Raw genomic sequence first — 14,272 nt, 5'->3', positions numbered from 1 at the left:
AATAACCCTCGGCTATACAGGACTTGCAAAAAACGAGGAATTGAAGTAACGGTGGGATACAAAAGTCTTCACTTAAAAAGACATTTCAATTTAAACCCGGTTAAACCATTGTATTTTACATATCAGACAGATGGCACTTTATTAACAGTCTCAACAAACATTGATATCTCTCTGACGACATAAAAGAATGCTTGATCAGCTCAAATCAAAATACACCAAGATAATTATGATAATATTGTAGCTACGGCGGTCTAAAGGTAAGACTTTATAAATAACAAATCACTCATGTCAGATCAGTCATCGCGGTACTTACAAAAGTTAATGTTCCAATGATATGATAAATACGTGTTATTGTCCAGTCAAATGCTTGGTATATCAGTCACAGTGCGTTAATACAAAGGTTCGTTAATCCAAAGAATCGAAAATGAAGTAAGGTTCGTTATTCCCACGGTTCGATAATTCGAAAATAGGGGGGGGGGGTAGTTAATAGGAAGGTTCGTTAATCCGAAAACGAAATAAGGTTTGTACTTCAGAAGCCTCGCTAGTGCGCACCTTCTTTTCATTTTCGGATTAACGAACCTTGCTTCATTTCGGATTTATGCACCTTCGAAATACAAAAGCTTATTTTCTTTTGTGATTAACGACCCTTCGGAATGATAAACCTCGTTTCATTTTCAGATTAACGAACCTTTGGAAAAAAAGTCACAAATGCTGGAATTAACGAACCCTATTTCATTTTCAGATGAAGAATATCTGGGTTTAGAGAATGTGTGTGTTTTGGGATAACAAATCATCGGAATAAACGCCAGGTATGGTTGGTATACCACGTCAAGAACTCAAGCTAGAGCGCCAAGTGTTGGTCTGTGACGACATTCTTTTGTCCCATGTTTCGCTTGCGCTGTATGGTGTCGATTGCTTCTCCCGTTAAAACGCAATCACTCAGCCCTTATTCAATTACTTTAAGAGCATGCCCGTTCAACGTGTTTAAGGCTATAAAAACAATATTGTCACGAATACATCGAACACAGGCGACCTCCAGAAATCTATACTTTAAACGTCACACCCATGGACTAACTCGATTTGCCTTTTATTTCCCTGCGAAATAGTTATCTCTGGACTGCAGTAAGTGAAATAAAAAACAAAAACAAAAACAAACAAAACTATGTTGTCTTCAGTTGACTAGAGCAATGCTTTGTTAGAAAACCGAAGAGAGGAATCAAGTTAAACATCTCAGTAAATGTGGTATCTTTATTTTTGCCATATTTTCTGTCCCCTACGTTATATCATATCATCGATCGAGCGCAACCGAGACTATCGTGTATCGCTTATAGGGGTTTGATTTCCCACGCTAGCTCTGTCAGGGTGCCTTGCGGCGTTTTCGGAATAGCAACATCGACCGCATTCACCCATCGAGCTTCGCCAACCCATACACGCTCGGTTGCACCTCCACGAATTGATGCACGACTTATCAAAAGCATCGATCGTAGACAGCATTATAGTCTAGTATATGTGAGGCTTGATAAAACTCTCTCTACGTCTTTTCACCTCTTTCTCTTTATTCCTCTCTCCTTTACTCTGTCTGCATCACCCTCTCTCTATTTGTCTGTATATAATTATATCTATCTATCTATCTATCTATCTATCTATCTATCTATCTATCTATCTATCTATTTATGTATATCCAAAACAGAGGAGAACTCAAGAAACGTATCATGCTGTCAACACGAACTGTTTGTATCGAGAACATGCACCCTGTCCTTTGTGAAATTATTTAGTTCAATGATTTTGACAAAATCGTAATTCTGCATTTTCTTGGGTTTCTTGAATGCAATATAATCATATGTAATAACATATATATGTATATCTGTCTTTTGTTCACATTCCTCTAATCTACCACTACTATTTCATGTCAGTTGACATTGGTTTCTTTGATTTTGTGTCATATATTTGTTTGTAGTTTCATGAAGCCATTATTTGCTTTTTATGTATTTCTGAGGGTCCCATATCGTACAAGCTTGGCTTTTTAGTGGGACCCTCCATTTCCATTCCCATCCGTTAATATGCATATGTATATACCTTATAAATGCAATTTGTCGTAACTCATCATCACATGTATCTTGTTGATGTACGTTCGAAATTACTACAAATTTGTTTTCCTCCTGTTTATTTAATGGAAATGAAAATAAAGTTGAACTTGAACTTGAACTACTTACTCGTTAGTTCACTCTGGACGGCTACTTTTACCTTTATTTATCATGATTTCGTTAATCTTCTTTTGGTTTCTTGTTTTCCTCTTTGTCACTTGGTATTCAAGCTGCTTCTTACTATTACATCGAAAATTGCACTTTGCATTCATTAGGCTTTTTCTTCGTTGTTGCCAAAATTGACAGCGAGTGCATTATTGAAGCAGCTAGAGCTATATCAGCAACAAAGACGAAGCCGTCGCCTCTCTTTGATCAAACGTGTTAAGGTTGATGGCGTCCTACTTACATCAGAGCCTTCAAAATCCCAAAATATAATCTTTGATGAGAGCGCTCAGCAGAACAGATGCTCAAGTCAGATATGGGATCACATGATGAAGTTAGCCTCTCTCTAAACCAGCATAAGTTATATGATGTATATAATATTGTCGTAGTGGATTGGAACTCCTTTTTGTTTATTTGTTTGTGTGTTTAATGTTGTTCATTATTTACACATCTCGTGCTCTACCATTTCTGAGTACTTTTCGAGTCCTTTACAAATTTTTGATCAGTACTTTTGAATATGTAATACAAATGTATATCATTTTGTCTTTCGTGTCTAACGCAGGAGGCATTGAAAGCAAACCTGTCAATTGCGACTTTTGAAACGTGTTTTGGATTTCTCTGATAGTGTCATACATTTTAAAGAAAAAGGAGAGTCCTTTGCTTTTGTCATAACTTTCGATGACCTGGTACCGTCGTCAACGTTATTTTGTCCTCATCTTGTGTTCTTAGATTTAACGTGATTACTACAATCATGATGAGTGAACGAATGGCTTGAGATTACTTGAGTTTCTAATTGGATGGTCTTTTGTAAGAGGAGAATACAGGCAAGGTCTATTGGAGACTCGCTGTCGCAAGCTGAAAATATATGATATATAAGAACGTTGTTACTAATAATGCTTTGAAAAAAAAGAAAATGAGAGATAGTGACTAAAATGGGGAAATTGAAGATCACTCCATCTGTATCTAAAAATATTCTGTTTCAATCGTGACAAGGTGAGGGAGAGAGAATATTTATAAAAGGCCAGTAAAACAACAGAACGATAACTACAGAAAGACACACTCAGAACCAAATATTATGAATTGTCTTAATATGGGCACATTTAATCTTATGGGCACATTTAATTTTATTCATTTCATATCTAACAAAGATCATAAACACATAATACCATTAGTATTACATATACATAGTTATGCGAAATCAATGCGGTTCATTTCACATCATTAAGAGAATGAAATACAATCATAAAGCGTGATTTAACTGTATCAAAGATTACACAAACATGTCTACTATTGTTACTTGTAATAATTGCATTTCTACACCAATACTTAAATGGTTACGTCGATTAATCATTTGGAGCCTGCTGCTACATAGCGATTGCAATAAATGCACGTTACTACATTACAATAGATTTCAGCTTCTCTGTCAAAATGCTTGTAGGGAGACGTTTAACATGATGGCGAAGTATTTTTCTCTTCCTCGGGGGTTTCTTCCAATTCTTAATCTGCTCCATCAACAGCGTGAGATCTTCTAAGGGACAGCACGCACTTAGCTGGCGAAATAGTTTAGGAGAGAGAGAGAGTGGTCCAGGTTGATAACTTGGTAGATAGGGAAAAGTGTGTATGTGTGTGTGTGTGTGTGTGTGTGTGTGTGTGTGTGTGTGTGTGTGTGTGATAGAGAGAGATAGAGAGAGAAAGAGAAAGGGAGGCTCTCTGAAATGAATAGGTTTTAATGGCGTTGCTAATTCAACGATTACATTTTATCATATGATGTACATCACATATTGACGTTACTGCGTATATTATGCTGCCCTCGAGGTTTGCAGCTTGTAACTTATCTCTCACATCAACAGTATAAAATCTGGCGGGGAAAATACAAGCACTTTGTTGAAATGAGATGAAAGAGAGGGAGAGATAGGAGATTAGATAAAAAGAGAAAGAGAAGAGAGAGAGAGAGAGAGATAGAAGAGAGGGAGAGAGATACACGAGAGAGAGAGAGAGAGAGAGAGAGATAGAAGAGAGGGAGAGAGATACACGAGAGAGAGGGGGAGAGAGAGAAGGAGACACGGAAGCAGAGGAGATATGATTGGAGAGTGCGGCAGAAAGTGTAGAGCACTCCCAATAGCAAGTGCTATGCTGTCATCGCCTGGCAATATCGATGTTCTCTCACAGTCTGTAGTCCATCTCATACTAATCCCTCTTAAACAGTAGATTACTAGTTATCCCAGTGATGTAAAACGAAGGTTTGAAGAAATAAAGCACACGTTGACCTTAAATTTATGCATTCGAGTGAAGTTACGGGTGTAAATCTTTAACTTTGTAAATGAGGTAGAAATTGTCGCTCTTGTCAAAAAATTAGATATAGTAGGTCATATGCATACCCTGGCTGTTGCTTTGGGTTTTTTTTTTTTTTAGAAAGTACAATAACAGCAGTCAAACATAATGGAAAATACGAAAAGTCTATCCAAATTTGAAACAGAAGATAAGGAAATTGGCAGTACGATGAACCTTAGTTGAGGGCCGATTAACAATTCAAAATTTGACAGTATAATGCCTTTGTAAATAATGTTCAAGTGCAGAAACATTTGTTTGGGAAACACCAGACAATCCTGAATTACAATGGAAACACCCAGGGCACAGCACTGATCACGTCCTCTTAAATTCTTCTGTTCCTCTTACTCGTACCATTTTCTAAGTTAGATGCCTTTCCCCAGAAACTTTAACGCCGGAAACGGTCGTTTGCCGTTTGTCTGTAGCTCTTCTAAAAATGAATTCACTTCCGCGTCAAATCTGGGATCCTTGTTATGACATGCTGTAGCACAGGAGTCAGTCAATCTACTCTCGTAAACTTCACCATGTGTCTTATAAACTAATCGACTCTTTAATCAAAAGAGTCAACATTTGGTCCTTGGTTTGATGACCTGTAGTTTCCGTCGTCAGATTATTATTAAAGTCCGGAATAGAGTGAAGAAAGCGCACACGATGTCCCTATATATCATCAAGCTTGTATCGCAGATGGAAAGAAAGTAAATTTGGGTGTACACTATGGCGTCAAGTGCATAGCAATCAGCATGATTGTGTATTTTCGACTGCACGTATGTGTGTGTGTGTGTGTGTGTGCGCGCGCGTGTGCGTGTGTGCGGTGTGTGTGTGCGTACGTGTGTGTGTGTGTGTGTGTGTGTGTGCGTGCGTGTGTGTGTGCGTGTTCTGGCCAAACAGATTCTGATCTCTTTGGTATCTGTCTGTCTGCGAGGGATGCATTTTGAATGGTTGGAAGTATAGGTATAACAGACATAAGCTGTGATTGCAAATCGACGGCGAAAGAAAAGTACATGGCGAAGTCCCGCGCCTTTCCATCTCATCGCAAATGTGCCATGACGTGTTGATGTACAGGCGAGATTACGTTCAATTGTGAACCATTTGTTGACGCGGATTTGACACAAATCTCAGTGTTTCCAGACCTGATTAGTGACCCAGCCCGCGGGGAGATAGGCTTTCCTCAGAATACATCTGGTCTCCTCTCCTACATAATTCCCTTTCAATCCACTTCTCTCTGTCTTCTTCCAAGTGTGCATGAGCTCGTGAGTTTGTGGAGTGCATTATGTTTGTGTCTGTCTGTCTGTCTGTCTGTGTGTGTGTCCGTGAATGTGTGCTTTAAGTTCAATTCGAGACACCGTCTTATTTTTTTTTCACAGGGATGCATTGAATAGGAGAGTTTTGACAGAAGCTGAAAATGGGATACATAGAAAACAACACCTAGGAGCATTACATTACAAGGCACGAAGTTGATAGGTAATGAGGCGTTTGCATCGCTCAAAAATATCTTAATGTCCCTTCGTCCGCTAGCGGAATATCTACCTTTGTTTCCCTATCCCGCGAGATGCTAGTTCTGTCGCCGTCGATGTCATATCGAGGCGATGACATGATAATGCTGATTAGAACATTTTTGTAAAAACAACGGTACCGATGCATTAGCAGCAAAAACCCCAAGGAACAACCCGAGTGGAATTTTAAGCCCTTAAATAAGACACACTGAGACACATGTACATTCGTCCTGCCTTTGTGGCACAGCTGTAGGTCTAACATGGAGCCACTTGTAGAGCACTCGTCGATTTCTCCTGATTATAACACAGAATGTGGTCAAGAAGACTCTGTAAATATGCATGTACCTCCCAATGTTCATTCCAGGATGGAAAGAAGGAAACAAAATGTAACCCAGCGATGAATTCATCCACGTCCCCTACTGCTTCTAGAAAGAATCTCTGGGCGGAATCTTTGGAAAGTCATGGGAGTTGTTGTTTATTTTCAATCGTTATATTCTTTTTAAAGAAAAAAATACTTTCGACTTTTTTCTGATTTTTTTCTCACTCGTCGTAAAGCTCCGTAAATGTGGGGAAGCTGCGCAGCCCCCTATGCTTTCTCGATACGTTGATACGCAATGCGCGTGTGTATCTGTGGGTGTTCATGATTGCCTGCGTGCACGTAAAGGTAAAGAATACCCATCCATGGGCCGAGTTTCAGATGGAGTCTTTTGGGCGGTGGCGGGGAGAGGGGAATACAGTCTGAGGATCAGACTATATAGGTCGCGTACTTCCAGTTTGTCTAAAAATGACAAAAATTAAAAACGCTTAACACAGACAAAATGAGAGTATCTTATTCCTGCGTTAGGCTGTAATCCATAATCATGCAAGAGACTAATTATCGACAAACAGCAAAACCGTTACATGAAGGATTGCGTCTTCGTGGACCTTTACTATAGAGTTACGCTCATAAAAGATGTCCCGACGCTCTAAAGGGTTGGAGTGGAAACATGTACAGGCCTTGTTTCTACTCAATGCCGTATATGGTGTTAGCAGGGGTCATTGGATATGTTTACTTACAAGTGTTTGTTTGGGAGGACGGGGACGGGGGGGGGGGGGGGGGGTGGGTTGACCTATCGCATTCTTGATCTTGATTCTCCAGTAATGTTACCACACCTTCTTCAACTTACAACTTGAGTAACTGGTTTTTGAGTGAGTGATTCCATTTTATATCTCCATTGGTTTTTTTTTGTTTTTTTGTTTTTTGTTTGTTTTGTTTTGTTTGTTTGTTTGTTTGTTTGTTTGTTTGTTTGTTTGTTTTTTTTTTTTGGGGGGGGGGTCGTAGGCCTAAAAGAATATAACACAAAGTACAAGCGAACAAACCTATGCGAAATATTCAAATATGAATGGGGAAATACTTGGAAACAGGTTAATGACTGACTTTAAAAGCACGGCATTATTTTTCTTGATATTTAAAAATGAAGACCAGCAGGTGTCACTTTAATGCATGTTAAAAGTTTTAGATTTCACGTAATTGTGATTCAAGAGACAACTTAAGCAAATCTGAGTGTACTAGAAACTATTATCATAAACAGATGCTTGACGAGGAGAATGACCTTAGAAATACACATTAGGAACAGCACTAACACTACTGTAAAATATATGAATAATCCAGACACCTCTTGACGAGTGGAGGGAGAAATGCCTAGTGGTACATTGTGCAAGAGCGTGGAGAATATATTGTAATTCCACGGCAAATTTGAATCAGTAGTGATCCCACCTAAAAAAAAAGTAAATTTCTTTTCGACAGTCGGATGTCCATCAACACAAATACTATAATAAGTACAATTAACATTTAAAGAATGATAAGATATAAATTCTATACATCTTATCATGAAATTATGCAGTGGTTATTTCTCACAAACTTACCACTGAGATAACTTAAATTTATCTCAGTTTTGTGTGGTTGTAACAAACCTTTACTGGAATTAAAAAAAAAAATGTCTGTATCGTCTGCAAAATGTATAGATAACTAAGAAGTGGAAATGAACACAATAATATCCTTAAAAGACAAATGTATGAAAAAGAAGGGGTCCCAATTTGGACCCTTGAGGGAAAACCGCTTGTAATATTCGGATTCAGAGGATTCTAATGAGCGGAATACTAAATACTATTTTTCATTAGATAGATAATCAACGATCAAAGACAAAGCATTATTCCGAAAACCACGTTTTTGCTACTTCATATGAACAAGATGATCGGTGGTTATCAGATGCCTGTGATGAAACCATGAAAATTCTTATCAGGTGTTCTTTGCTCGCAAAACATTATGTCACCTTATCAATGAATAATAATATCATAACGTTTTCTTTTCTAAAGGCCAATTGATTGGAAACAAGCGAATCATCGATGTTTAGGAAAACATAATAACAACGAGCTAATAAATATAATTCTCCAGGGTCTCAGAAAAACTAGTAATGTCGATATCGATAGGTAATTTGTAAGGGAACAAGCAAACGCGGGTGGACGAAAGAACAAATTGTAAAAAGCAGAAGAAAAAGAAAGAAAACAAAAGAAATGTGTTGCAGTTTTCGCAACTCTGTTTTTCGCTCCTCGCTGCTTAAATTTGCATTCATCATCCCAAAAGATTGAAAAATGAGGTCATTTCATTCAATGATAATGGCTCATTCCACAGAATTGACTACTCAAAGCGAGAAACCGCCCCATTGGTACTGTCCTCATTCCACGTAGATGACCCGCGGATAAAACTGTACTATTTCTTGTGGTACAATAACCGCTGGTTTGGAGCAGACTAGATGCGTTCTGCCCCTACTTGGCTCCCCGTTGGCGGTCGACTAAACGCTCGAGACCTTACTTTAGCGCAACGAGGTTACTCCGGGTAATTCTTTCCTCGTGGATTTACAATTGTGACACAAATAGATAAAACCCAGCGGGACAGATTATGGTTGACACGTAAGCACCCAGGGAAAAAGGGGGAAAGAAATTACCCTTTTTCCGGAGTGCTTTTGCGTCAGTCCCTTTCATCTCTTCTCAACTCTCCTGTCGTGACTATAATGTGAGTGTGTCAGCCTTTTCTTAAGACGCGATGCACAAGAAAGATTAGTAGTATGCGGCTGTCTCTTATGGGCTACATTTGCGTCAACTTCATGGAGATGTATAATTCAGATAAGGAACAAGAACATTAATATCAGGAAACAACAAAAACAACAACAACAGTGTCTCTGACTGAATGCTACTGTCATACAATATTACAATAGATCTGTTCTTTGCATATCAAACTAGCTGCAGATGTATATGGTTTTCACCATTTATAACAAAACATAATGACATTATATTCCCATTTCATCCTCCTTTTATCGAAGTCCCTAAGTTCACATTCAATTCAGACCAAGGCAGTACTGCTGACTGGTTGTACTGGTTAATATTGCATGATTATGTTAAACTTTAACCACTGATATCCCCGAATCCCATTTCAATTGCCTGAAGTCCTGGACTTCAATAATTTCTTCGTATAAACCAGTCCTGCCAATGTCACATCAGTCACGCACGTGGGAGGTTGATGAGTTCGCGGGAGTGTTATAAAATGGGTTCAAGAATGTAGCCAATTGGAAGCGCTGAAATGAGTCACGTGTGCGTGCATTAATTTTTACTATCATGCACGGCCTTGCAAAAAAGCGTAAAGTCACTGACGTCACAATGTTTACACTAGCAGTGCGCACTTAATCAGTTGTTACAAGTGCGTCGCGCGTTACCATACGCGCTGTCAATCCTGTAAACAACTTCTCGTTCGGGCTGCCAGCCGGCCTTTCTTGTGCACAACAATCATGTGGCGTACGTATACGTTTATACGTACAGTACTTACATGTGCGGGATTTCCGAGTGCGACGTGCGTAAATGTTTGGGACGAACATCCTCGGACGTCTTGACCCACAAAGGTACGTGAAAAAACGCTGACAAATGCTGTTAGTTTTCGAATTTTCGACCCATTTTATAAAACAAATGATGCACAGGATTATTTCGTGGCGTTAGTGGAGGCGTAGCTCACTCGAGGGTATTTACAATTGTGAAACATGCACGAGGCGAATATACGCCTACACTAACGCACTCTATCCTGTGCATCATTTGTATATTATTGTACATGTACAGGAAATTTCCGAAAATTCTTACCCATGCACACACAAAGATATACATATCGTATGCGGTGAATCGTGCTTATGACTGACTCCTCCTCCTCTCCCTCCTTTGAGTATTTAAGCCAAGAGTATCCGAAGAAATTCATCATCATTGTGTCATCGGGATGCCATGAAAATGTTTGAACAGGAGTCCTGAAAGGATACAACCATTCTATGAGGGAAAAAAATATCAACAACTAAACACAGAAACTTTGATTGTGGAAAACGAGAAACAAGATGCCGTCTCATGTATCTCAAGATTTACTTGATCTCTTTTCTCCAAAAACCCCACACATACAAAGCCATAATAAAGAAAGGGGATTACCCTGATATATCCTCATTCCTCCATCTTCCCCCACTGTCGAAATAAAAACACCTGTCCTGTCTTTTTGTCGTATCCTAACCGGATGTCAGACCTTCCTTTGCGACATTACAACGTGTACATTCATCCGCAGTGACGATGTTATTGAGCAAGATTTTTTTTTTCCGCGGTTGTCGGATTGCTTGATCGGTGTGCGTGTGTCTGTTTGTTTGTTTGTTCGTTTGTTTGTGTAAATGTGTGTTAGTTTGTGTCTGTGTCTGTGTCTGTATCTGTATCTGTGACTGTATCTGTGTCAACGTGTAGATAAAAACAAATATGGAAACGTATCCGCTAGAATAATCGTATCTTTTCTGACACAGGTGAACAAGAACGTAAGATGTCCATACTATTAGCCGCACATGATAAAACAAACAAAAATTAGGTAGGCCCTACTAATGTTGCAGAATTTGACTGTACTCAATGAAAGAAAAAAAAAATGTTGATTGGGTTCATATCACTTAAGCAATGTTAAGGGTTGTCCAGTGCTGCAAAAGTTTTCTTGAGTTAAAGACATTTGTATACCTTGTTTTGTTTTCGTAATGTATTATACAAAACAACAAAGAAGAAAAAAACGAGTGGTGGCACTGACTCTCCGCTTGTTTTGTTTTTCTTATCTATATAATTATACAGATAATATATTTTCAAAATCTCTCTCCCTTCTGTTTCAAATTTACAGTCCGTCTGATCACGCTCTTCTCAGCGTACAATGTTGTACCGACGTCAGCTACATGGGAAAGTGAGCAAACGGCATCCCCTACAATGCCAGATGAAATCAACGATATCCGCACTGACCAAGGCCTAATTATGAACTACGACGGTGCATCAATACGAGAGAGACCGGTCGCGTTTGTGGGTACTCTTAGTTGCCTGAGTTGTGGCGCCTATGAAAATAATGAGGACACGGATTACGAGTCCGCCCTCTACAATTGCATGTACAGGGGCCCAGGAAACGGCGACCCCGGTGGAATGCCCAACGTCGATAGAAAATATGACAGTAATACCATATTGTTACGTAAGTTTTACCTTTATTTTACTTCTATGAATGTGACAATGCCCTGGTGAACATTTCATTCGTATTTCATGATACTATTGTGTAATGATACACAAATTTCTCATATCTCCCTTCCATTACACTGCGATGACCAGATCTATCTCCCGACCTCCATCCAGTCATTGAGTATACCAACCAGAGTGTTGGAATGATCCAATGGAACCCACACTGTATTAGACAGCATCCATACCCCCACTTCCCATCTTAATGTAGGCCCAAGTACAATCAACCATGCGCTTCTAAACCAGAAAATCTTATGCTTAGAAGAATATGGCTCACATAATTTCATCTATGGATAGCTGTCAAACCGATTAAGTATGACGAATCAACTTGATCGCAAGGACAAGCCGGCATGTGATTTACGCCACCACGAAAACATTATATATTAGTATGCCTGTTTGTGAAAGTGTGTGTGTCTATAATGTTATACATTCCAGTACAGTAAAATCACTTATGATATGATATGACATGATATGATATGATATGATACAATTATGCACGACAGATGCAGAATCAGCTCAAGTGCTCTTCTGACTTTTCATTTGCCAAGTGTAGAAAATTCAAGCGGTCATACATCACGGTTGAACGATTCACTGCAAATTTCACCTCTGTCACATTGGCACTAGACTTCAATCCTCCCTCCCTCCTCAAAAGGAAAAAAAATGGAAGTCCCCAAACTGACAATCATTCTGCCCCCGGCTATAGATACAACCTCACACAAGATTTGTTACTTCAATAGACCCGAAGCGCATCATACATTATTTTTGGATCAAAGACAGTAGTAGATATTCGTGAATGACACAGTAGAGAGCAAGGCACATTAGAAGGCGGGAAATCTTAAACAAATCTCGGCAGAAAACAAACCCTGCAGGGCAGGTTTACTCTGAAAATTACTCCCCATGCGTATGTCATCATGCCTGCCTGCGTGTTTGATTTGGTCGCAGTAGCCTGTGTTCCCGGCCTGTTATTGGACTCTCGTTCAAAGGTTAGGTAAACCTCGAGTAGACGTCAGTGAGGGATTGCAATATTCTTTCTGCCTCCTCCGCGCTCTGTCAGGTTTTGCAGACATCCTTTCAATGACAAGAGTAACTGAAGAAGAAGATGAGTGATACATTTACATTCAGGTCATCCAAATTTCCTTTCACATGTATAAAGACACATCGTGAATGCTTTCTGCAAAATGATCCATTCGATCAAAGACTACACATTTTACATGATTTGATTCATGTATTTTCTTCACATCTGGAACTGTCAATATCGTCTTGTGAAGATCGGGGGGGGGGGGGGAGGGATGCGTCGTCATGCCATCTCACACATGTTCTCCGAGTGCTTTGTTACATTATAGAACCACATTCAATCTAAGTTTGGAAACTCTCGCTTGGATTTCTTCTCAGCATTGTCATTGTTACGCCTGCAAACTATCCGTAGTTATGGGGGAAACCAATGCACTCGTAACAGTGGCCATTAAGAAGAGTCAGTTTGATGGTTCGTCTTCTTTTTGCTTCTGCATCGCACACGGGTGTGCAGTGTTTTGTATATGTTTCGAATTAGGCACCGATCCAACCATTCATGCGATTTGTTCATGTGTATAAGTAACCATCTGAACATGCAAACCTTTGTTCAGAAAAGGAAATTGATCTACCTTGGTAAAAAAGAATGGAACTTCGTACACGAGGGTTGCCTTTCTTTCAGATTATAACTTGTCAATTGCCTCTCTTATTAATGTGTGTTTTTTCCTAGGTTATTAAGAAAGAGACATAATCTTGAAGATTACGTAGCACATCCATAGCAACTGTGTACAATGGATAGATATTACTTGAAATACTTCAAAAATATTTATATTATTTTCCACGTGTTGACACATAAGAAGGCAGATGTGAAAATATCTCTGGGGCATTTATACAACACACAACCAATTTAGTGAAAGGAAGACTACGGGTAGAACGGTGGAACTTGAAATGACATGACATGCCAGCTTGCTTTGACAAAATGAAAGGAATATATTTGTCTTTTATTCGTCTTACCAGGTTAACAAAATGACTGCGGCCGGCCATATCACCAGCTTCTCTCGGGGATGTTTGGTGTACTATCCGTGTCGTCCCCTTAACGAATGTGAGACCCAAGTCAACCGAACTGGCGCCTGTCAGACGTGTTGTCAGGAAGACTTCTGTAACCGCGCTGGCCGGCGAGTGCCTACCGGGTGTCCACGCCCCCGCGAGTCATTCTCATTGCTCTTCTTGGCTTCTTCATCTTCGTTAGATAGCAAAATGTCGAATGATTTTGGAAACGCGTGGTTGAAGTTAGACCGTCTTTAAACATACAGACCTATGCAGATCTATGAGTGATTTGTTGATGACGAAAGGGTGAAGGCATTGGAAAGTTCTGGAACAAGCCAGTACTCCAGGATATCAAACACAACGAAGCCAAGGATGAAGGAAAACGTTAACACTATGAGACGATAAGTTGAGGCTTACTGCGCATCAGGCTTTAAGCAATGTTTGCACTGTCGTAAAGTGTTTTATAGCGATGTACACGCTAGTCGCATCAAGGTTTCAGGGAAGTGCTTTGTTTGAAGACAAACTGTGAGACACTCATTGTATGATAGGCGCAAACCGTTTTCTGAA

General features: G+C 39.5%; 1 pseudogene; it reads left to right on the top strand.

Moving 5' to 3' along the window:
• The window catches only part of LOC139716439 (uncharacterized), a 76,943-nt pseudogene extending 63,036 nt beyond the window's left edge, over positions 1–13,907 (top strand).
• The last annotated feature ends 365 nt before the right edge of the window (positions 13,908–14,272 follow it).

This window comes from Diadema antillarum, unplaced genomic scaffold, assembly GCF_040938485.1.
Source record: "Diadema antillarum isolate AM-2024a unplaced genomic scaffold, OU_Dant_1.0 scf00000065, whole genome shotgun sequence".
Classification (NCBI taxonomy): Eukaryota; Metazoa; Echinodermata; class Echinoidea; order Diadematoida; family Diadematidae; genus Diadema; species Diadema antillarum.
This window is presented reverse-complemented; position numbering and strand designations above follow the sequence as displayed.